At 70.2% G+C, this 21,609-nt stretch overlaps 1 protein-coding gene across 5 annotated transcripts in view; it reads right to left on the bottom strand.

Annotated features, from left to right (window-relative positions):
- The window catches only part of pcif1 (phosphorylated CTD interacting factor 1), a 408,646-nt gene that overhangs the window by 205,643 nt on the left and 181,394 nt on the right, over positions 1 to 21,609 (bottom strand). The window lies entirely within an intron of this gene.

The following is a 21,609-nucleotide window of genomic DNA, read 5'->3' as shown; positions in this document are numbered from 1 at the left end:
GCCCCGACCCCCGAGAGGCCCCGACCCGAGCGGCCCCGACCCCCGAGAGGCCCCGACCCGAGCGGTCCCGACCTCCCGAGCGGCCCCGACCCCCGAGAGGCTCCGACCCGAGCGGCCCCGACCCCCGAGAGGCGCCGACCCGAGCGGCCCCGACCCGAGAGGCACCGGCCCCCGAGAGGCCACGACCTGAGCGGCCCCGACCCCCGAGAGGCCCCGACCCGACCTGAGCGGCCCCGACCCGAGTGGCCCCGACCCCCAAGAGGCCCCGACCGGAGTGGCCTCGACCCCCGAGCGGCCCCGACCCCCGAGAGGCCCCGACCCGAGCGGCCCCGACCCGAGAGACCCCGACCCGAGCGGCCCCGACCCCCGAGAGGCCCCGACCCGACCTGAGCGGCCCCGACCCGAGTGGCCCCGACCCCCAAGAGGCCCCGACCGGAGCGGCCCCGACCCGAGCGGTCCCGGAACCCGAGCGGCCCCGACCCCCGAGAGGCCCCGACCCGAGCGGCCCCGACCCCCGAGAGGCCCCGACCCGAGCGGTCCCGACCTCCCGAGCGGCCCCGACCCCCGAGAGGCCCCGACCCGAGCGGCCCCGACCCCCGAGAGGCGCCGACCCGAGCGGCCCCGACCCGAGAGGCACCGGCCCCCGAGAGGCCACGACCCGAGCGGCCCCGACCCCCGAGAGGCCCCGACCCGACCTGAGCGGCCCCGACCCGAGTGGCCCCGACCCCCAAGAGGCCCCGACCGGAGTGGCCTCGACCCCCGAGCGGCCCCGACCCCCGAGAGGCCCCGACCCGAGCGGCCCCAACCCCCGAGAGGCGCCGACCCGAACGGCCCCGACCCCCGAGAGGCCCCGACCCGAGCGGCCCCGACCCCTGAGAGGCCACGACCCGAGCGGCCCCGACCCCCGAGAGGCTGCGACCCCCGAGAGGCCCCCACCCCCCGAGAGGCCCCCACCCCCCGAGAGACCCCGAGCCCCGAGAGGTCCCGACCCGAGTGGCCACGACCCCCGAGAGGCCCCGACCCGAGCGGCCCCGACCCCCGAGAGGCAGCGACCCCGAGAGGCCCCGACCCGAGCGGACCCCACCACCCGAGAGACCCCGACCCGAGCGGCCACGACCCCCGAGAGGCCCCGACCCCCGAGAGACCCCGACTCCCGAGCGGCTCCGACCCGAGCAGCCCCAACCCCCCGACCCCCGGGAGGCCCTGACACGAGCGGCCCCAACCCCCGAGAGGCCCTGACACCCGAGCGGTCCCGACCCGAGCGGCCCCGGCCCCCGAGAGGCCCCGACCCGACCTGAGAGGCCCCGACCCCCGAGCGGCCCCAACCCCCGAGAGACCCCGACCCGAGCGGCCCTGACCCGACCTGAGCGGCCCCGACCCCCGTGAGACCCCGACCCGACCTGAGAGGCCCCGACCCGACCTGAGCTGCCCCGACCCCTGTGAGGCCCCGACCCGAGCGGCCCCGACCCCCGAGAGGACCCGACCCGAACGGCCCCGACCCCCGAGAGGCCCCGACCCGACCTGAGCGGCCCCGACCCCCGTGAGGCCCCGACCCGACCCGAGAGGCCCCGACCCGACCTGAGCTGCCCCGACCCCTGTGAGGCCCCGACCTGAGCGGCCCCGACCCCCGAGAGACCCCGACCCGAGCGGCCCCGACCCGACCTGAGCGGCCCCGACCCCCGTGAGGCCCCGACCCGACCTGAGAGGCCCCGACCCGACCTGAGCGGCCCCGACCCCTGTGAGGCCCCGACCCGAGCGGCTCCGACTACCGAGAGGACCCGACCTGAGCGGCCCCGACCCCCGAGCGGCCCCGACCCCCGAGAGACCCCGACCCCTGAGAGGACCCCGACCCGAGAGACCCCGACCCGACCTGAGGCCCCGACCCGATCTGAGAGGCCCCGACCGCCGAGCGGCCCCGACCCCCGAGAGACCCCGACCCCCGAGAGACCCCGACCCCCGTGAGGCCCCGACCCGACCTGAGAGGCCCCGACCCGACCTGAGCTGCCCCGACCCCTGCGAGGCCCCGACCCGAGCGGCCCCGACACCAACGGCCCCGACCCCCGAGAGGCCCCGACCCAAGCGGCCCCGACCCCCGAGTGGCCCCGACCCGACCTGAGCGGCCCCGACCCCCGTGAGGCCCCGACCCGACCTGAGAGGCCCCGACCCGACCTGAGCTGCCCCGACCCCTGTGAGGCCCCGACCCGAGCGGCCCCGACCCCAACGGCCCCGACCCCCGAGAGGCCCCGACCCAAGCGGCCCCGACCCCCGAGAGGCCCCGACTCGACCTGAGAGGCCCCGACCCGACCTGAGTTGCCCCGACCCCTGTGAGGCCCCGACCCGAGCGGCCCCGACTACCGTGAGGACCCGACCCGAGCGGCCCCGACCCCCGAGCGGCCCCAACCCCCGAGAGACCCCGACCCGAGCGGCCCCGACCCCCGTGAGGCCCCGACCCGACCTGAGCTGCCCCGACCCCTGTGAGGCCCCGACCCGAGCGGCCCCGACCCCAACGGCCCCGACCCCCGAGAGGCCCTGACCCAAGCGGCCCCGACCCCCGAGAGGCCCCGACCCGACCTGAGCGGCCCCGACCCCCGTGAGGCCCCGACCCGACCTGAGAGGCCCCGACCCGACCTGAGCTGCCCCGACCCCTGTGAGGCCCCGACCCGAGCGGCCCCGACCCCAACGGCCCCGACCCCCGAGAGGCTCCGACCCGACCTGAGCGGCCCCGACCCCCGTGAGGCCCCGACCCGACTTGAGAGGCCCCGACCCGACCTGAGCTGCCCCGACCCCTGTGAGGCCCCGACCCGAGCGGCCCCGACTACCGAGAGGACCCGACCCGAGCGGCCCCGACCCCCGAGAGGCCCCGACCCCAGAGAGGCCCCGACCCGACCTGAGCGATCCGACCCGACCTGAGCTGCCCCGACCCCTGTGAGGCCCCGACCCGAGCGGCCCCGACTACCGAGAGGACCCGACCCGAGCGGCCCCGACCCCCGAGCGGCCCCGACCCCCGAGAGACACCGACCCGAGCGGCCCCGGCCACCGAGAGGCCCCGACCCGAGTGGCCCCGGCCCCCGAGAGGTCCCGACCCGACCTGAGAGGCCCCGACCCCCGAGCGGCCCCAACCCCCGAGAGACCCCGACCCGAGCGGCCCTGACCCGACCTGAGCGGCCCCGACCCCCGTGAGGCCCCGACCCGACCTGAGAGGCCCCGACCCGACCTGAGAGGCCCCGACCCGACCTGAGCTGCCCCGACCCCTGTGAGGCCCCGACCCCCGAGCTGCCCCGACCCCCGAGAGGCCCCGACCCGAGCGGCCCCGACCCCCGAGAGACGCGACCCGAGCGGCCCCGACCCGACCTGAGCGGCCCCGACCCGACCTGAGAGGCCCCGACCCGACCTGAGCTGCCCCGACCCCTGTGAGGACCCGACCCGAGCGGCCCCGACTACCGAGAGGACCCGACCCGAGCGGCCCCAACCCCCGAGCGGCCCCGAATCCCGAGAGACCCCGACCCCTGAGGGACCCCGACCCCCGAGAGGCCCCGACCCAAGCGGCCCCGACCCCCGTGAGGCCCCGACCCGACCCGAGAGGCCCCGACCCAACCTGAGCTGCCCCGACCCCTGTGAGGCCCCGACCCGAGCGGCCCCGACTACCGAGAGGACCCGACCCGAGCGGCCCCGACCCCCGAGCGGCCCCGACCCCCGAGAGACCTCGACCCCTGAGAGGCCCCGACTTGAGCGGCCCCGGCACCCGAGAGGCCCCGACCCGACCTGAGAGGCCCTGACCCCCGAGCGGCCCCAACCCCCGAGAGACCCTGACCCGAGCGGCCCCGACCCCCGAGAGGACCCGACCCGAACGGCCCCGACCCCCGAGAGGCCCCGACCCGAGCGGCCCCGACCCCCGAGAGGCCCCGACCCGGCCTGAGCGGCCCCGACTCCCGTGAGGCCCCGACCCGACCTGAGAGGCCCCGACACGACCTGAGCTGCCCCGGCCCCTGTGAGGCCCCGACCTGAGCGGCCCCGACCCCCGAGAGACCCCGACCCGAGCGGCCCCGACCCGACCTGAGCAGCCCCGACCCAACCTGAGAGGCCCCGACCAAACCTGAGCTGCTCCGACCCAAGCGGCCCCGACTACCGAGAGGACCCGGCCCGAGCGGTTCCGACCCCCGAGCGGCCCCGACCCCTGAGAGACCCCGACCCGAGCGGTCCCGGCCCCCGAGAGGCCCCGACCAGACCTGAGAGGCCCCGACCCGACCTGAGCGGCCCCGACCCCCGAGCGGCCCCAACCCCCGAGAGACCCCGATCCGAGCGGCCCCGACCCGACCTGAGCGGCCCCGACCCCCGTGAGGCCCCGACCCGACCTGAGCGGCCCCGACCCCCGTGAGGCCCCGACCCAACCTGAGAGGCCCCGACCCGACCTGAGCTGCCCCGACCCCTGTGAGGCCCCGACCCCCGAGAGGACCCGACCCGAACGGCCCCGACCCCCGAGAGGCCCCGACCCGAGCGGCCCCAACCCCCGAGAGGCCCCGACCCGGCCTGAGCGGCCCCGACCCCCGTGAGGCCCCGACCCGACCTGAGAGGCCCCGACACGACCTGAGCTGCCCCGACCCCTGTGAGGCCCCGACATGAGCGGCCCCGACCACCGAGAAACCCCGACCTGAGCGGCCCCGACCCGACCTGAGAGGCCCCGACCCGACCTGAGCTGCCCCGACCCCTGTGAGGCCCCGACCCCCGAGAGGACCCGACCCGAACGGCCCCGACCCCCGAGAGACCCCGACCCGAGCGGCCCCGACCCGACCTGAGAGGCCCCGACCCGACCTGAGCTGCCCCGACCCCTGTGAGGACCCGACCCGAGCGGCCCCGACTACCGAGAGGACCCGACCCGAGCGGCCCCAACCCCCGAGCGGCCCCGAATCCCGAGAGACCCCGACCCCTGAGGGACCCCGACCCCCGAGAGGCCCCGACCCCCGAAAGACCCCGACTCCCGAGCGGCTCCGACCTCTGAGAGGCCCCGACACCTGAGAGGCCACGACCCGAGCGGCCCCGATCCCCGAGAGGCCCCGACCCGAGCAGCCCCAACCCCCCGGAGGCCCTGACCCGAGCGGCCCCAACCCCCGAGAGGCCCTGACACCCGAGCGGTCCCGACCCGAGCGGCCCCGGCCCCCGAGAGGCCCCGACCCGACCTGAGAGGCCCCGACCCCCGAGCGGCCCCAACCCCCGAGAGACCACGACCCGAGCGGCCCTGACCCGACCTGAGCGGCCCCGACCCCCGTGAGGCCGCGACCCGACCTGAGAGGCCCCGACGCGACCTGAGCTGCCCCGATCCCTGTGAGACCCCAACTCGAGCGGCCCCGACCCCCGAGAGGACCCGACCCGAACGGCCCCGACCCCCGAGAGGCCCCGACCCGACCTGAGCGGCCCCGACCCCCGTGAGGCCCCGACCCGACCCGAGAGGCCCCGACCCGACCTGAGCTGCCCCGACCCCTGTGAGGCCCCGACCTGAGCGGCCCCGACCCCTGAGAGACCCCGACCCGAGCGGCCCCGACCCGACCTGAGCGGCCCCGACCCCCGTGAGGCCCCGACCCGACCTGAGAGGACCCGACCAGACCTGAGCGGCCCCGACCCCCGTGAGGCCCCGACCCGACCTGAGAGGCCCCGACCCCTGTGAGGCCCCGACCCGAGCGGCCCCGACTACCGAGAGGACCCGACCCGAGCGGCCCCGACCCCCGAGCGGCCCCGACCCCCGAGAGACCCCGACCCCCGAGAGACCCCGACCCCCGAGAGACCCCGACCCCCGAGAGGCCCCGACCCGACCTGAGAGGCCCCGACCCGATCTGAGAGGCCCCGACCCCCGAGCGGCCCCAACCCCCGAGAGACCCCGACCCCCGAGAGACCCCGACCCGAGCGGCCCCGACCCCCGTGAGGCCCCGACCCGACCTGAGAGCCCCCGACCCGACCCCAACGGCCCCGACCCCCGAGAGGCCCCGACCCAAGCGGCCCCGACCCCCGAGTGGCTCCGACCCGACCTGAGCGGCCCCGACCCCCGTGAGGCCCCGACCCGACCTGAGAGGCCCCGACCCGACCTGAGCTGCCCCGACCCCTGTGAGGCCCCGACCCGAGCGGCCCCGACCCCAACGGCCCCGACCCCCGAGAGGCCCCGACCCAAGCGGCCCCGACCCCCGAGAGGCCCCGACTCGACCTGAGAGGCCCCGACCCGACCTGAGCTGCCACAACCCCTGTGAGGCCCCGACCCGAGCGGCCCCGACTACCGAGAGGACCCGACCAGAGCGGCCCCGACCCCCGAGCGGCCCCAACCCCCGAGAGACCCCGACCCGAGAGGCCCCGACCCGACCTGAGAGGCCCCGACCCCCGAGCGGCCCAAACCTCCGAGAGACCCCGACCCGAGCGGCCCCGACCCCCGTGAGGCCCCGACCCGACCTGAGAGGCCCCGACCCGACCTGAGCTGCCCCGACCCCTGTGAGGCCCCGACCCGAGCGGCCCCGACCCCTGAGAGGCCCTGACCCAAGCGGCCCCGACCCCCGAGAGGCCCCGACCCGACCTGAGCGGCCCCGACCCCCGTGAGGCCCCGACCTGACCTGAGAGGCCCCGACCCGACCTGAGCTGCCCCGACCCCTGTGAGGCCCCGACAAGAGCGGCCCCGACCCCAACGGCCCCGACCCCCGAGAGGCTCCGACCTGACCTGAGCGGCCCCGACCCCCGTGAGGCCCCGACCCGACCTGAGAGGCCCCGACCCGACCTGAGCTGCCCCGACCCCTGTGAGGCCCCGACCCGAGCGGCCCCGACTACCGAGAGGACCCGACCCGAGCGGCCCCGACCCCCGAGAGGCCCCGACCCCCGAGAGGCGCCGACCCGACCTGAGCGATCCGACCCCCGAGAGACCCCGACCCGAGCGGCCCCGACCCCGTAGAGGCCCCGACCCGACCTGAGCTGCCCCGACCCCTGTGAGGCCCCGACCCGAGCGGCCCCAACCCTCGAGAGGACCCGACCCGAGCGACCCCGACCCCCGAGAGGCCCCGACCCGACCTGAGCGGCCCCGACCCCCGTGAGGCCCCAACCTTCGAGAGGCCCCAACCCGACCTGAGCGGCCCCGACCCCCGAGAGGCCCCGGCCCGAGCGGCCCCGACCCCCGAGAGGCCCCGACCCGAGCGTCCCCGACCCGAGCAGCCCCGACCCCCAAGCCACCCCGACCCCCGAGAGGCCCCGACCCCCAAGAGTCCCCGACCCGAGCGGTCCCGACCCCCGAGAGTCCCCGACCCGAGCGGTCCCGACCCGAGCGGCCCCGACCCCCGAGAGTCCCCGACCCGAGCGGCCCCGACCCCCGATCGGCCCCGACCCCCGAGATGGCCCGACCCGAGCGGCCCCGACCCCCGAGAGACCCCGACCCCTGAGAGGCCCCGACCCGACCTGAGCGGCCCCGACCCAACCTGAGCGGCCCCGACCCAACCTGAGCGGCCCCGACCCCCGAGAGACCCCGACCCGAGCGGCCCCGACCCCCGTGAGGCCCCGACCCGACCTGAGAGGCCCCGACCCGACCTGAGCTGCCCCGACCCCTGTGAGGCCCCGACCCGAGCAGCCCCGACTACCGAGAGGACCCGACCCGAGCGGCCCCGACCCCCGAGCGGCCCCGACCCCCGAGCGGCCCCGACCCCCGAGAGACACCGACCCGAGCGGCCCCGGCCCCCGAGAGGCCCCGACCCGAGTGGCCCCGGCCCCCGAGAGGCCCCGACCCGACCTGAGAGGCCCCGACCCCCGAGCGGCCCCAACCCCCGAGAGACCCCGACCCGAGCGGCCCTGACCCGACCTGAGCGGCCCCGACCCGACCTGAGAGGCCCCGACCCGACCTGAGCTGCCCCGACCCCTGTGAGGCCCCGACCCCCGAGCTGCCCCGACCCGAACGGCCCCGACCCCCGAGAGGCCCCGACCCGACCTGAGCGGCCCCGACCCCCGTGAGGCCCCGACCCAACCTGAGAGGCCCCGACCCGACCTGAGCTGCCCCGACCCCTGTGAGGCCCCGACCTGAGCGGCCCCGACCCCCGAGAGACCCCGACCCGAGCGGCCCCGACCCGACCTGAGCGGCCCCGACCCCTGTGAGGACCCGACCCGAGCGGCCCCGACTACCGAGAGGACCCGACCCGAGCGGCCCCAACCCCCGAGCGGCCCCGAATCCCGAGAGACCCCGACCCCTGAGGGACCCCGACCCCTGAGGGACCCCGACCCCCGAGAGGCCCCGACCCCCGAAAGACCCCGACTCCCGAGCGGCTCCGACCTCTGAGAGGCCCCGACACCTGATAGGCCATGACCCGAGCGGCCCCGACCCCCGAGAGGCCCCGACCCGAGCAGCCCCAACCCCCCGGAGGCCCTGACCCGAGCGGCCCCAACCCCCGAGAGGCCCTGACACCCGAGCGGTCCCGACCCGAGCGGCCCCGGCCCCCGAGAGGCCCCGACCCGACCTGAGAGGCCCCGACCCCCGAGCGGCCCCAACCCCCGAGAGACCCCGACCCGAGCGGCCCTGACCCGACCTGAGCGGCCCCGACCCCCGTGAGGCCCCGACCCGACCTGAGAGGCCCCGACCCGACCTGAGCTGCCCCGACCCCTGTGAGGCCCCAACTCGAGCGGCCCCGACCCCCGAGAGGACCCGACCCGAACGGCCCCGACCCCCGAGAGGCCCCGACCCGACCTGAGAGGCCCCGACCCCCGAGCGGCCCCAACCCCCGAGAGACCCCGACCCGAGCGGCCCCGACCCCCGTGAGGCCCCGACCCGACCTGAGAGGCCCTGACCCGACCTGAGCTGCCCCGACCCCTGTGAGGCCCCAACTCGAGCGGCCCCGACCCCCGAGAGGACCCGACCCGAACGGCCCCGACCCCCGAGAGGCCCCGACCCGACCTGAGCGGCCCCGACCCCCGTGAGGCCCCGACCCGACCTGAGAGGCCCCGACCCGACCTGAGCTGCCCCGACCCCTGTGAGGCCCCGACCTGAGCGGCCCCGACCCCTGAGAGACCCCGACCCGAGCGGCCCCGACCCGACCTGAGCGGCCCCGACCCCCGTGAGGCCCCGACCCGACCTGAGAGGCCCCGACCCGACCTGAGCGGCCCCGACCCCTGTGAGGCCCCGACCCGAGCGGCCCCGACTACCGAGAGGACCCGACCCGAGCGGCCCCGACCCCCGAGCGGCCCCGACCCCCGAGAGACCCCGACCCGAGAGGCCCCGACCCGACCTGAGAGGCCCCGACCCGATCTGAGAGGCCCCGACCCCCGAGCGGCTCCAACCCCCGAGAGACCCCGACCCCCGAGAGACCCCGACCCGAGCGGCCCCGACCCCCGTGAGGCCCCGACCCGACCTGAGAGGCCCCGACCCGACCTGAGCTGCCCCGACCCCTGTGAGGCCCCGACCCGAGCGGCCCCGACCCCAACGGCCCCGACCCCCGAGAGGCCCCGACCCAAGCGGCCCCGACCCCCGAGTGGCCCCGACCCGACCTGAGTGGCCCCGACCCGACCTGAGCTGCCCCGACCCCTGTGAGGCCCCGACCCGAGCGGCCCCGACTACCGAGAGGACCCGACCCGAGCGGCCCCGACCCCCGAGCGGCCCCAACCCCCGAGAGACCCCGACCCGAGAGGCCCCGACCCGGCCTGAGAGGCCCCGACCCCCGAGCGGCCCCAACCCCCGAGAGACCCCGACCCGAGCGGCCCCGACCCCCGTGAGGCCCCGACCCGACCTGAGAGGCCCCGACCCGACCTGAGCTGCCCCGACCCCTGTGAGGCCCCGACCCGAGCGGCCCCGACCCCCGAGAGGCCCTGACCCAAGCGGCCCCGACCCCCGAGAGGCCCCGACCCGACCTGAGCGGCCCCGACCCCCGTGAGGCCCCGACCCGACCTGAGCTGCCCCGACCCCTGTGAGGCCCCGACAAGAGCGGCCCCGACCCCAACGGCCCCGACCCCCGAGAGGCTCCGACCCGACCTGAGCGGCCCCGACCCCCGTGAGGCCCCGACCCGACCTGAGAGGCCCCGACCCGACCTGAGCTGCCCCGACCCCTGTGAGGCCCCGACCCGAGCGGCCCCGACTACCGAGAGGACCCGACCCGAGCGGCCCCGACCCCCGAGAGGCCCCGACCCCCGAGAGGCCCCGACCCCCGAGAGGCGCCGACCCGACCTGAGCGATCCGACCCCCGAGAGACCCCGACCCGAGCGGCCCCGACCCCGTAGAGGCCCCGACCCGACCTGAGCTGCCCCGACCCCTGTGAGGCCCCGACCCGAGCGGCCCCAACCCCCGAGAGGACCCGACCCGAGCGACCCCGACCCCCGAGAGGCCCCGACCCGACCTGAGCGGCCCCGACCCCCGTGAGGCCCCAACCCGACCTGAGCGGCCCCGACCCCCGAGAGGCCCCGGCCCGAGCGGCCCCGACCCCCGAGAGGCCCCGACCCGAGCGTCCCCGACCCGAGCAGCCCCGACCCCCAAGCCACCCCGACCCCCGAGAGGCCCCGACCCCCAAGAGTCCCCGACCCGAGCGGTCCCGACCCCCGAGAGTCCCCGACCCGAGCGGTCCCGACCCGAGCGGCCCCGACCCCCGAGAGTCCCCGACCCGAGCGGCCCCGACCCCCGAGATGCCCCGACCCGAGCGGCCCCGACCCCCGAGAGACCCCGACCCCTGAGAGGCCCCGACCCGACCTGAGCGGCCCCGACCCAACCTGAGCGGCCCCGACCCAACCTGAGCGGCCCCGACCCCCGAGAGACCCCGACCCGAGCGGCCCCGACCCGACCGGCCCCGACCCCCGTGAGGCCCCGACACGACCTGAGAGGCCCCGACCCGACCTGAGCTGCCCCGACCCCTGTGAGGCCCCGACCCGAGCGGCCCCGACCCCCGAGAGGCCCTGACCCAAGCGGCCCCGACCCCCGAGAGGCCCCGACCCGACCTGAGCGGCCCCGACCCCCGTGAGGCCCCGACCCGACCTGAGAGGCCCCGACCCGACCTGAGCTGCCCCGAACCCTGTGAGGCCCCGACCCGAGCGGCCCCGACCCCCGAGAGACCCCGACCCGAGCGGCCCCGACCCGACCGGCCCCGACCCCCGTGAGGCCCCGACCCGACCTGAGAGGCCCCGACCCGACCTGAGCTGCCCCGACCCCTGTGAGGCCCCGACCCGAGCGGCCCCGACTACCGAGAGGACCCGACCCGAGCGGCCCCGACCCCCGAGCGGCCCCGACCCCCGAGAGACACTGACCCGAGCGGCCCCGGCCCCCGAGAGGCCCCGACCCGAGTGGCCCCGGCCCCCGAGAGGCCCCGACCCGACCTGAGAGGCCCCGACCCCCGAGCGGCGCCAACCCCCGAGAGACCCCGACCCGAGCGGCCCTGACCCGACCTGAGCGGCCCCGACCCGACCTGAGCTGCCCCGACCCCTGTGAGGCCCCGACCCCCGAGCTGCCCCGACCCGAACGGCCCCGACCCCCGAGAGGCCCCGACCCGACCTGAGCGGCCCCGACCCCCGTGAGGCCCCGACCCGACCTGAGAGGCCCCGACCCGACCTGAGCTGCCCCGACCCCCGAGAGACCCCGACCCGAGCGGCCCAGACCCGACCTGAGCGGCCCCGACCCGACCTGAGAGGCCCCGACCCGACCTGAGCTGCCCCGATCCCTGTGAGGACCCGACCCGAGCGGCCCCGACTACCGAGAGGCCCCGAATCCCGAGAGACCCCGACCCCTGAGGGACCCCGACCCCCGAGAGGCCCCGACCCAAGCGGCCCCGACCCCCGTGAGGCCCCGACCCGACCTGAGAGGCCCCGACCCAACCTGAGCTGCCCCGACCCCTGTGAGGCCCCGACCCGAGCGGCCCCGACTACCGAGAGGACCCGACCCGAGCGGCCCCGACCCCCGAGCGGCCCCGACCCCCGAGAGACCTCGACCCCTGAGAGGCCCCGACTTGAGCGGCCCCGGCACCCGAGAGGCCCCGACCCGACCTGAGAGGCCCCGACCCCCGAGCGGCCCCAACCCCCGAGAGACCCCGACCCGAGCGGCCCTGACCCGACCTGAGCGTCCCCGACCCCCGTGAGGCCCCGACCCGACCTTAGAGGCCCCGACCTGACCTGAGCTGCCCCGACCCCTGTGAGGCCCCGACCCGAGCGGCCCCGACCCCCGAGAGGACCCGACCCGAACGGCCCCGACCCCCGAGAGGCCCCGACCCGAGCGGCCCCGACCCCCGAGAGGCCCCGACCCGGCCTGAGCGGCCCCGACCCCCGTGAGGCCCCGACCCGACCTGAGAGGCCCCGACACGACCTGAGCTGCCCCGGCCCCTGTGAGGCCCCGACCTGAGCGGCCCCGACCCCCGAGAGACCCCGACCCGAGCGGCCCCGACCCGACCTGAGCAGCCCCGACCCAACCTGAGAGGCCCCGACCCGACCTGAGCTGCTCCGACCCAAGCGGCCCCGACTACCGAGAGGACCCGGCCCGAGCAGTTCCGACCCCCGAGCGGCCCCGACCCCTGAGAGACCCCGACCCGAGCGGTCCCGGCCCCCGAGAGGCCCCAACCAGACCTGAGAGGCCCCGACCCGACCTGAGCGGCCCCGACCCCCGAGAGACCCCGATCCGAGCGGCCCCGACCCGACCTGAGCGGCCCCGACCCCCGTGAGGCCCCGACCCAACCTGAGAGGCCCCGACCCGACCTGAGCTGCCCCGACCCCTGTGAGGCCCCGACCCCCGAGAGGACCCGACCCCCGAGAGGCCCCGACCCGAGCGGCCCCGACGCCCGAGAGGCCCCGACCCGGCCTGAGCGGCCCCGACCCCCGTGAGGCCCCGACCCGACCTGAGAGGCCCCGACACGACCTGAGCTGCCCCGACCCCTGTGAGGCCCCGACATGAGCGGCCCCGACCACCGAGAAACCCCGACCCGAGCGGCCCCGACCCGACCTGAGAGGCCCCGACCCGACCTGAGCTGCCCCGACCCCTGTGAGGCCCCGACCCCCGAGAGGACCCGACCCGAACGGCCCCGACCCCCGAGAGGCCCCGACCCGAGCGGCCCCGACCCCCGAGAGGCCCCGACCCCCCGTGAGGCCCCGACCCGACCTGAGCTGCCCCGACCGCTGTGAGGCCCCGACCTGAGCGGCCCCGACCCCCGAGAAACCCCGACCCGAGCGGCCCCGACCCGACCTGAGCGGCACCGACCCCCGTGAGGCCCTGACCCGACCTGAGAGGCCCCGACCCGACCTGAGCTGCCCCGACCCAAGCGGCCCCGACCCCTGAGAGGCCCCGACCCGAGCGGCCCCGACCCCCGAGAGGCCCCGACCCGACCTGAGCCGCCCCGACCCCCGTGAGGCCCCGACCCCCGAGAGGCCCCGACCCGACCTGAGCGGCCCCGACCCCCGAGAGGCCCCGACCCGAGCGGCCCCGACCCGAGCGGTCCCGACCCCCGAGCGGCACTGACCTCCAAGCCAACCCGACCCCCAAGAGGCCCCGACCCGAGCGGTCCCGACCCCCGAGAGTCCCCGACCTGAGCGGTCCCGACCCGAGCGGCCCCGACCCCCGAGCGGTCCCGACCCGAGCAGTCCCGACCCCCGAGAGTCCCCGACCTGAGCGGCCCCGACCCCCGATCGGCCCCGACCCCCGAGATGCCCCGACCCGAGCGGCCCTGACCCCCGAGCGGCCCCAACCCCCGAGAGGCCCCGACCCGAGCGGCCCCGGCCCCCGAGAGTCCCCGACCCGACCTGAGCGGCCCCGACCCCCGTGAGGCCCCGACCCCCGAGAGGACCCGACCCGAACGGCCCCAACCCCCGAGAGGCCCCGACCCGAGCGGCCCCGACCCCCGAGAGGCCCCGACATGGCCTGAGCGGCCCCGACTCCAGTGAGGCCCCGACCCGACCTGAGAGGCCCCGACACGACCTGAGCTGCCCCGACCCCTGTGAGGCCCCGACCTGAGCGGCCCCGACCCGAACGGCCCCGACCCGAACGGCCCCGACCCCCCGAGAGGCCCCGACCCGAGCGGCCCCGACCCCCGAGAGGCCCCGACCCGGCCTGAGCGGCCCCGACCCGACCTGAGCTGCCCCGACCCCCGTGAGGCCCTGACCCGACCCCTGTGAGGCCCCGACCTGAGCGGCCCCGACCCCCGAGAAACCCCGACCCGAGCGGCCCCGACCCGACCAGAGCGGCCCCGACCCCCGAGCGGCCCCGACCCCCGAGAGACCCCGACCCGAGCGGTCCCGGCCCCCGAGAGGCCCCGACCCGACCTGAGAGGCCCCGACCCGACCTGAGCGGCCCCGACCCCCGAGCGGCCCCAACCCCCGAGAGACCCCGACCCGACCTGAGCGGCCCCGACCCCCGTGAGGCCCCGACCCCCGAGAGGCCCCGACCCGACCTGAGCGGCCCCGACCCCCGTGAGGCCCCGACCCCCGTGAGGCCCTGACCCGACCCCTGTGAGGCCCCGACCTGAGCGGCCCCGACCCCCGAGAAACCCCGACCCGAGCGGCCCCGACCCGACCTGAGCGGCCCCGACCCCCGTGAGGCCCTGACCCGACCCGAGAGGCCCCGACCCGACCCGAGCTGCCCCGACCCAAGCGGCCCCGACTACTGAGAGGACCCGACCCGAGCGGCTCCGACCCCCGAGCGGCCCCGACCCCCAAGAGACCCCGACCCGAGCGGTCCCGGCCCCCGAGAGGCCCCGACCCGACCTGAGAGGCCCCGACCCGACCTGAGCGGCCCCGACCCCCGAGCGGCCCCAACCCCCGAGAGACCCCGACCCGACCTGAGCGGCCCCGACCCCCGTGAGGCCCCGACCCCCGAGAGGCCCCGACCCGACCTGAGCGGCCCCGACCCCCGTGAGGCCCCGACCCCCGTGAGGCCCTGACCCGACCCCTGTGAGGCCCCGACCTGAGCGGCCCCGACCCCCGAGAAACCCCGACCCGAGCGGCCCCGACCCGACCTGAGCGGCCCCGACCCCCGTGAGGCCCTGACCCGACCCGAGAGGCCCCGACCCGACCCGAGCTGCCCCGACCCAAGCGGCCCCGACTACTGAGAGGACCCGACCCGAGCGGCTCCGACCCCCGAGCGGCCCCGACCCCCGAGAGACCCCGACCCGAGCGGTCCCGGCCCCCGAGAGGCCCCGACCCGACCTGAGAGGCCCCGACCCGACCTGAGCGGCCCCGACCCCCGAGCGGCCCCAACCCCCGAGAGACCCCGACCCGACCTGAGCGGCCCCGACCCCCGTGAGGCCCCGACCCGACCTGAGAGGCCCCGACCCGACCTGAGCTGCCCCGACCCCTGTGAGGACCCGACCCGAACGGCCCCGACCCCCGAGAGGCCCCGACCCGAGCGGCCCCGACCCCCGTGAGGCCCCGACCCGACCTGAGCGGCCCCGACCCCCGTGAGGCCCCGACCCCCGAGAGGCCCCGACCCGACCTGAGCGGCCCCGACCCCCGAGAGGCCCCGACCCGAGCGGCCCCGACCCGAGCGGTCCCGACCCCCGAGCGGCACTGACCTCCAAGCCAACCCGACCCCCGAGAGGCCCCGACCCCCAAGAGGCCCCGACCCGAGCGGTCCCGACCCCCGAGAGTCCCCGACCCGAGCAGCCCCGACCCCCGAGCGGTCCCGACCCGAGCAGTCCCGACCCCCGAGAGTCCCCGACCTGAGCGGCCCCGACCCCCGATCGGCCCCGACCCCCGAGATGCCCCGACCCGAGCGGCCCCGACCCCCGAGCGGCCCCAACCCCCGAGAGGCCCCGACCCGAGCGGCCCCGGCCCCCGAGAGTCCCCGACCCGACCTGAGAGGCCCCGACCCGACCTGAGCGGCCCCGACCCCTGTGAGGCCCCGACCCGAGCGGCCCCGACCCGACCTGAGCGGCCCCGACCTCTGTGAGGCCCCGACCCGAGCGGCCCCGACCCCCGAGAGGCCCCGACCCGAGCGGCCCCGACACCCGAGCGGCCCCGACCACCGAGAGGCCCCGACCCCCGAGAGGCCCCGACCCCCGCGGCCCCAACTACCGAGAGGCCCCGACCACCGAGAGGCCCCGACCCCCGAGAGGCCCCGACCCCCGCGGCCCCAACCACCGAGAGGCCACGACCCGAGCGGCCCCGACCACCGAGAGGTCCCAACCCGAGAGGTCCCGACCCGAGAGGCCCCGACCCCCGAGCGGCCCCGACCCGGGTACCGAGAGGCCCAGACCTCAGTCAGTCCGAGGGCCCTGACCCGAGCACCGAGCGGCACCGATCCGGGCTCCGAGCGGCCCGGACCTCGGTGAGTTCGGGAGGCCAGGAGTCCGAGGAACAGGCGGGCCGGAGGTTGGCGAGGAGTTCACAGCCCTCGTGTGCACAGGTAAGTGGTTGGCTGTTTGATTGGCAAGTATCTCTCTCTCGTTTTCTTTTAATTACATAAGTCCAATTAGAGGGATGGTAGGGCAGCTCAGTCCCGTGGAGTGCACATGTGGCATGTGGGAAGTCCTAGACGCTTCGCACGGCCTAGACAACCATGCATGCAGGAGGTGTCTCCAGCTTCAACTACTCAAACTCTGCGTTTTGGAGCTTGAGCGGCGGCTGGAGTCAATATGGTGCATCCATGAGGCTGAGAGAACATAAGAAATAGGTGCAGCTGGCCCCTCGAGCTTGCTCCGCCATTCAATAATATCATGGCTGATCCGATCATGGACTCAGCTCCATTTCCCTGCCCGCTCCTCATAACCCTTTACTCTCTTATCGCTCAAAAATCTGTTTATCTCCGCCTTAAATATATTCAATGACACAGCCTCCACAGCTCTCTGGGGCAGGGAATTCCATAGATTTACAACCCTCTGAGAGAAGAAATTTCTCCTCATCTCAGTTTTAAATGGACGGCCCCTTATTCTGAGAGTATGTCCCCTAGTTTAGTTTCCCCTATGAGTGGAAATATCCTCTCTGCATCCACCTTGTCAAGCCCCCTCATTATCTTATATGTTTCAATAAGATTACCTCTCATTCTTCTGAACTCCATTGAGTATAGGCCCAACTTACTCAACCAACCCTCATAGAAACATAGAAAATAGGTGCAGGAGTAGGCCATTCGGCCCTTCGAGCCTGCACCGCCATTCAATGAGTTCATGGCCGAACATGCAACTCATCTCCGGAATCAACCAAGTGAACCTTTTCTGAACAGCCACCAATGCAAGTATATCCTTCCGTAAATACGGAGACCAAAACTGCACGCAGTACTCCAGGTGTGGCCTCACCAATACCCTGTAGAGCTGGAGCAGGATTTCTCTGCTTTTATACTCTATCCCCCTTGCAATAAAGGCCAACATTCCATTTCCCTTCCTGATCACTTGCTGTACCTGCATACTAACTGTTTGCGTTTCTTGCACAAGGACCCCCAGGTCTCTCTGTACTGCAGCACTTGGCAATTTTTCTCCATTTAATAATAATTTGCTTTTCTATTCTTTCTGCCAAAGTGGATAATCTCACATTTTCACATGAGATACTCCATCTGCCAAATTTTTACCCACTAACTTAGCCTGTCTATATCCATTTGCAGGTTTTTTGTGTCCTCCTCACAATTTGCTTTCCCACCCATCTTTGTGTCATCAACAAACTTGGCAACATTACACTCGGTCCCTTCATCTAAGTCATTAATATAAATTGTAAATAGTTGATGCCCCAGCACTGGTCCCTGCGGCATCCCACTAGTTACTGTTTACAACCAGAAAATTACCTATTTATCCCGACTCTTTTCTGTTAGTTAGCTAATCCTCTATCCATGCTAATATGTTACCCCCAACCCCGTGAACTTTTATCTTGTGCAGTAACCTTTTATATGGCAGCTTATCAAATGCCTTCTGGAAATCAAATACACCACATCCACTGGTTCCCCCTATCCACTCTGCTCGTTACATCCTCAAAGAACTCCAGCAAATTTGTCAAACATGTTTTCCCTTTCATAAAACCATGCTGACTCTGCTTGATTGAATTATGCTTTTCCAAATGTCCCGCTACTGCTTTCTTAATAATGGACTCCAGCATTTTCCCAACAACAGATGTTAGGCTAACTGGTCTATAGTTTCCTGCTTTTTGTCTGCTTCCTTTTTTAAATAGGGGCGTTATATTTGCGGTTTTCCAATCTGCTGGGACCGCCTCAGGATCCAGGAAATTTTGGTAGATTACAACCAATGCATCCACTATCTCTGCAGCCACTTCTTTTAAGACCCTAGGATGCAGGCCATCAGGTCCAGGGGACTTGTCCGTCTTTAGACCCATTATTTTACCGTGTACTACTTTTTTAATGATAATGATTGTATTAAGTTTCCCCCTCCCTATCGCCCCTTGATTATCCACTATTCGGATAGCTTCGTGGATAGTACGTTTCAAGAGGTGGTCACCCCGCAGCTTAAAAGCGTGTAGGCAGAGAGGGCCAGATGACCACCAGACAGAGTAAGAATGCTAGGCAGGTAATGCAGAAGCTCCCCCCGTGAGTCCATGTTGCTTTCCAACTGATATTCATTTCTGAGCACCAGTGCCTCTGGGGAGTGCAGCCAGAGCCAAGTCCAAGGCACCACAGGTGGCTCAGCTGCACAGGGGCGAGAGACGAAGAATAAAAGAGCTGTAGTGGTAGGGGATTCAATAGTTAGGGGAATAGAGAGGCGTTTCTGCGGCCGTGGACGTGAGTCCAGGTTGGTATGCTGCCTCCCTGGTGCCAGGGTCAAGGATGTCACAGAGCATACGTAGGGCATTCTGGGTGGAGAGGGTAAACAGCGAGAGGTCGTGGTCCATATCGGGACCAACGACGTAGGGAGAGAGAGGAATGAGGTCCTGCAGGCTGAATTTAGGGAGCTCAGAGAAAAATTAAAGGGTAGGAGCTCAAAGGTAGTAATCTCCGGGTTACTACCGGTGCCACGTGCTAATGAGTATAAGAATAGAAGGATAGAGAGAATGAACACGTGGCTGGAGAATTGGTGTTGGAGGGAGTGCTTTAATTCCCGAGGCATTGAGACCGCTTCTAGGGGTTGCACCTCAAAAGCGCCAGGACCAATATGCTCACGGGGAGTTTTGCTAGTGCTATTGGGGAAAGTTTAAACTAGCTTGGAAGGGGGATGGGAACCCGAGAACAATTTCAAGAGGGAAGGAAGTAAAGCAGAAATTAGATAACAAAAATGTAGAAAGCGAATCTGATAGACAGAGGAAACAAGGCTTAGTAAATAGTAATCAAGGAGGTCTTCCTGTGCTGAATGGTATATACTTTAATGCAAGGAGTATAGCGAGTAAGGTAGATGAACGAAGAGCACAGGTAGACACTTAGGAGTATGACATTATAGCCATTACAGATACATGGCTGAAAGATGGGCAGGTTTGGCTGATCAATATTCCTGGTTACAGGATTTTTAGACAAGACAGAGAGGTATTGATTAAAGAAACTATTACAGCGGTGAGGAGGGATGATATGTTAGAGGGATCATCAAATGAGGCCAAATGGGTCAAATTGAAAAATAAAAAAGGGGCGATCACTCTGCTGGGCGTGTATTATAGACAGTGGGAGGGAGATAGAGGAGCAAATATGTAGGCAAATTGCTGTGAAGTCCAAAAACCATAGGGTAGTAATAGTAGGGGATTTTAACTATCCTAATATTGATTGGGACAAATATAGTGTGAAGGGTATAGAGGTTGCGGAATTCTTAAAATGCATTTAAGAGAACGTTTTTAGTCAGTATGTAACAAGCCCAAAACGAGAGGGGGCAGTTTTGGATTTAGTTTGGGGGAATGAAGCTGGGCAGGTTGAAGGGGCATTAGTGGGAGAGTATAATTAGTGGTGCCAGTGACCATAATTCAGTCAGATTCAAGGTAGTTATGGATAAGGACAAGGATAGGCCTGGAATAAAAGTCCCAAATTGGGGAAAAGCTAACTTTGCTAAGTTGAGGAGTGATTTGGCCACAGTGGACTGGAAACAGCTACTTTTGGATAAATCAGTGTCAGAGCATTGGGAGGCATTCAAGGAGGAGATCCGGAGGACTCAGGCCAAACATGTGCCCTTAAAGAAAAAGGTGGGAATAACAATTCTAGAGCCCCCTGGATGTCTAGGGACTTACAGGGGAGGATTAAGAAAAAAAGGGAAGCTGATACAGACAGCTAAATACTGTAGAATCTTTGGAGGAATATAGAAAGTTCAGAGGTAAAATTAAAAAGGATATTAGGAATGCGAAGAGAGAGCATGAAAAATTCTTCACAAGTAAAATTAAGGAAAACTCAAAGATGTTCTATAAATATATTAAGAGTGAGTGGATAATTAAAGAAAGAATAGGGCCTATTAGAGACCATTTGGGTAATCTGTGTGTGGAGGCGGAAGATGTTGGCATGGTTCTTAATGAATACTTTGTATCTGTTTTCACAAAAGGGGCAATGCAGAAATTGCTCTCGAGGAAGAGAATGATATTCTGGATGAAGTAAACATAGTGAGAGAAGAGATATTAAGGGGTTTAGCAGCTCTGAAAGTAGCTAAGTCCCCAGGCCTGGATGATATGTATCCCAGGTTGTTGAGCGAAGTAAAAGAGGAAATAGCACAAGCCCTGACCATCATTTTCCAGCCCTCTTTGGATTTGGGCATGGTGCTGGAGGACTGCTAATGTGGTACTCTTGTTTAAGAAGGGAGAAAGGGATAGGCCGAGTAATTACAGGCCTGGCAGATTAACCTCAGTGGTGGGAAAAGTATTCGAAAAATTTCTGAAAGACAGGATAAATCTACATTTAGAAAGGCAAGGATTAATTAGGGACAGTCAGCACGGATTTGTTAAGGGAAGATCGTGTTTGACTAACCTGGCTGAATTTTTTGAGGAGGTAACCAGAAGGTTCAATAGTTCTCATTGGAACAGAGGAGGCTGAGAGAAGACCTCATTGAGGTGTCTAAAATTTTGAGGGGCCTGGATATAGTGGATAGCAAAGGCCTATTTTCCTTGGTGGAGGAGGTCAATTATGAGGGGGCATAGTTTTAAAGTGGTTGGTGGAAGGCACAGAGCGAATTGAGGGGAGGCTTCTTCACGCAGAGGGTTGTGGGAGTCTAGAACTCACTGCCTGGAAGGGTGGTGAATGCAGAAACCCTCACCACATTTAAAAGGTGCTTGGATGGGCACTTGCGGACTTAGAGCTGGCAAGTGGATTAGACTGGATAACCTTTTGTTGGCTGGCGCAGATACAATGGTAATACTGCAGGGAATCGAATAGGGTCAGGGTGATCTCCTGGACTAGTTTTGATCGCCTGGATGGATCGGAGAGGAATTTTCCCAGATTTTTCCCCCAATTGGCCTGGGTTTTTATATGGTTTTTGCCTCTCTCAGATCACATGGCTCTGGTTGGGGTGGAGTGTAGAATGTTGCGGTGCAGGGGGTGTCACAGTTGTGTGGGGCGGACTGGTTGGGTCGGATGCTCTTTACCTTTCCGCCATTGTTCATAGGTTGAAAGGCTCATAGGACCGAGGATCGTGTGGCTCTTTGTCGACCAGCGCTGTAAATTTCTATGTTTCTATTACGCTTACATGCTCCTCTAATTTCCCGATTTACTTGTCCAACACAATTACGGTTAGGGGCCCTATAAACTGCTCCCATCAGTATTTTCTCACGTTTGTTATTTCTTAGCTGCATCCATACTGATTCTACTTCCTGATTTTCGGGGCCAAG

This window comes from Pristiophorus japonicus, chromosome 12 (genome assembly GCF_044704955.1).
Source record: "Pristiophorus japonicus isolate sPriJap1 chromosome 12, sPriJap1.hap1, whole genome shotgun sequence".
In the NCBI taxonomy this organism is placed as follows: Eukaryota; Metazoa; Chordata; class Chondrichthyes; family Pristiophoridae; genus Pristiophorus; species Pristiophorus japonicus.
Note: the sequence above shows the minus strand (reverse complement) of the source record. Positions and strands in the feature narration are given on the sequence as shown.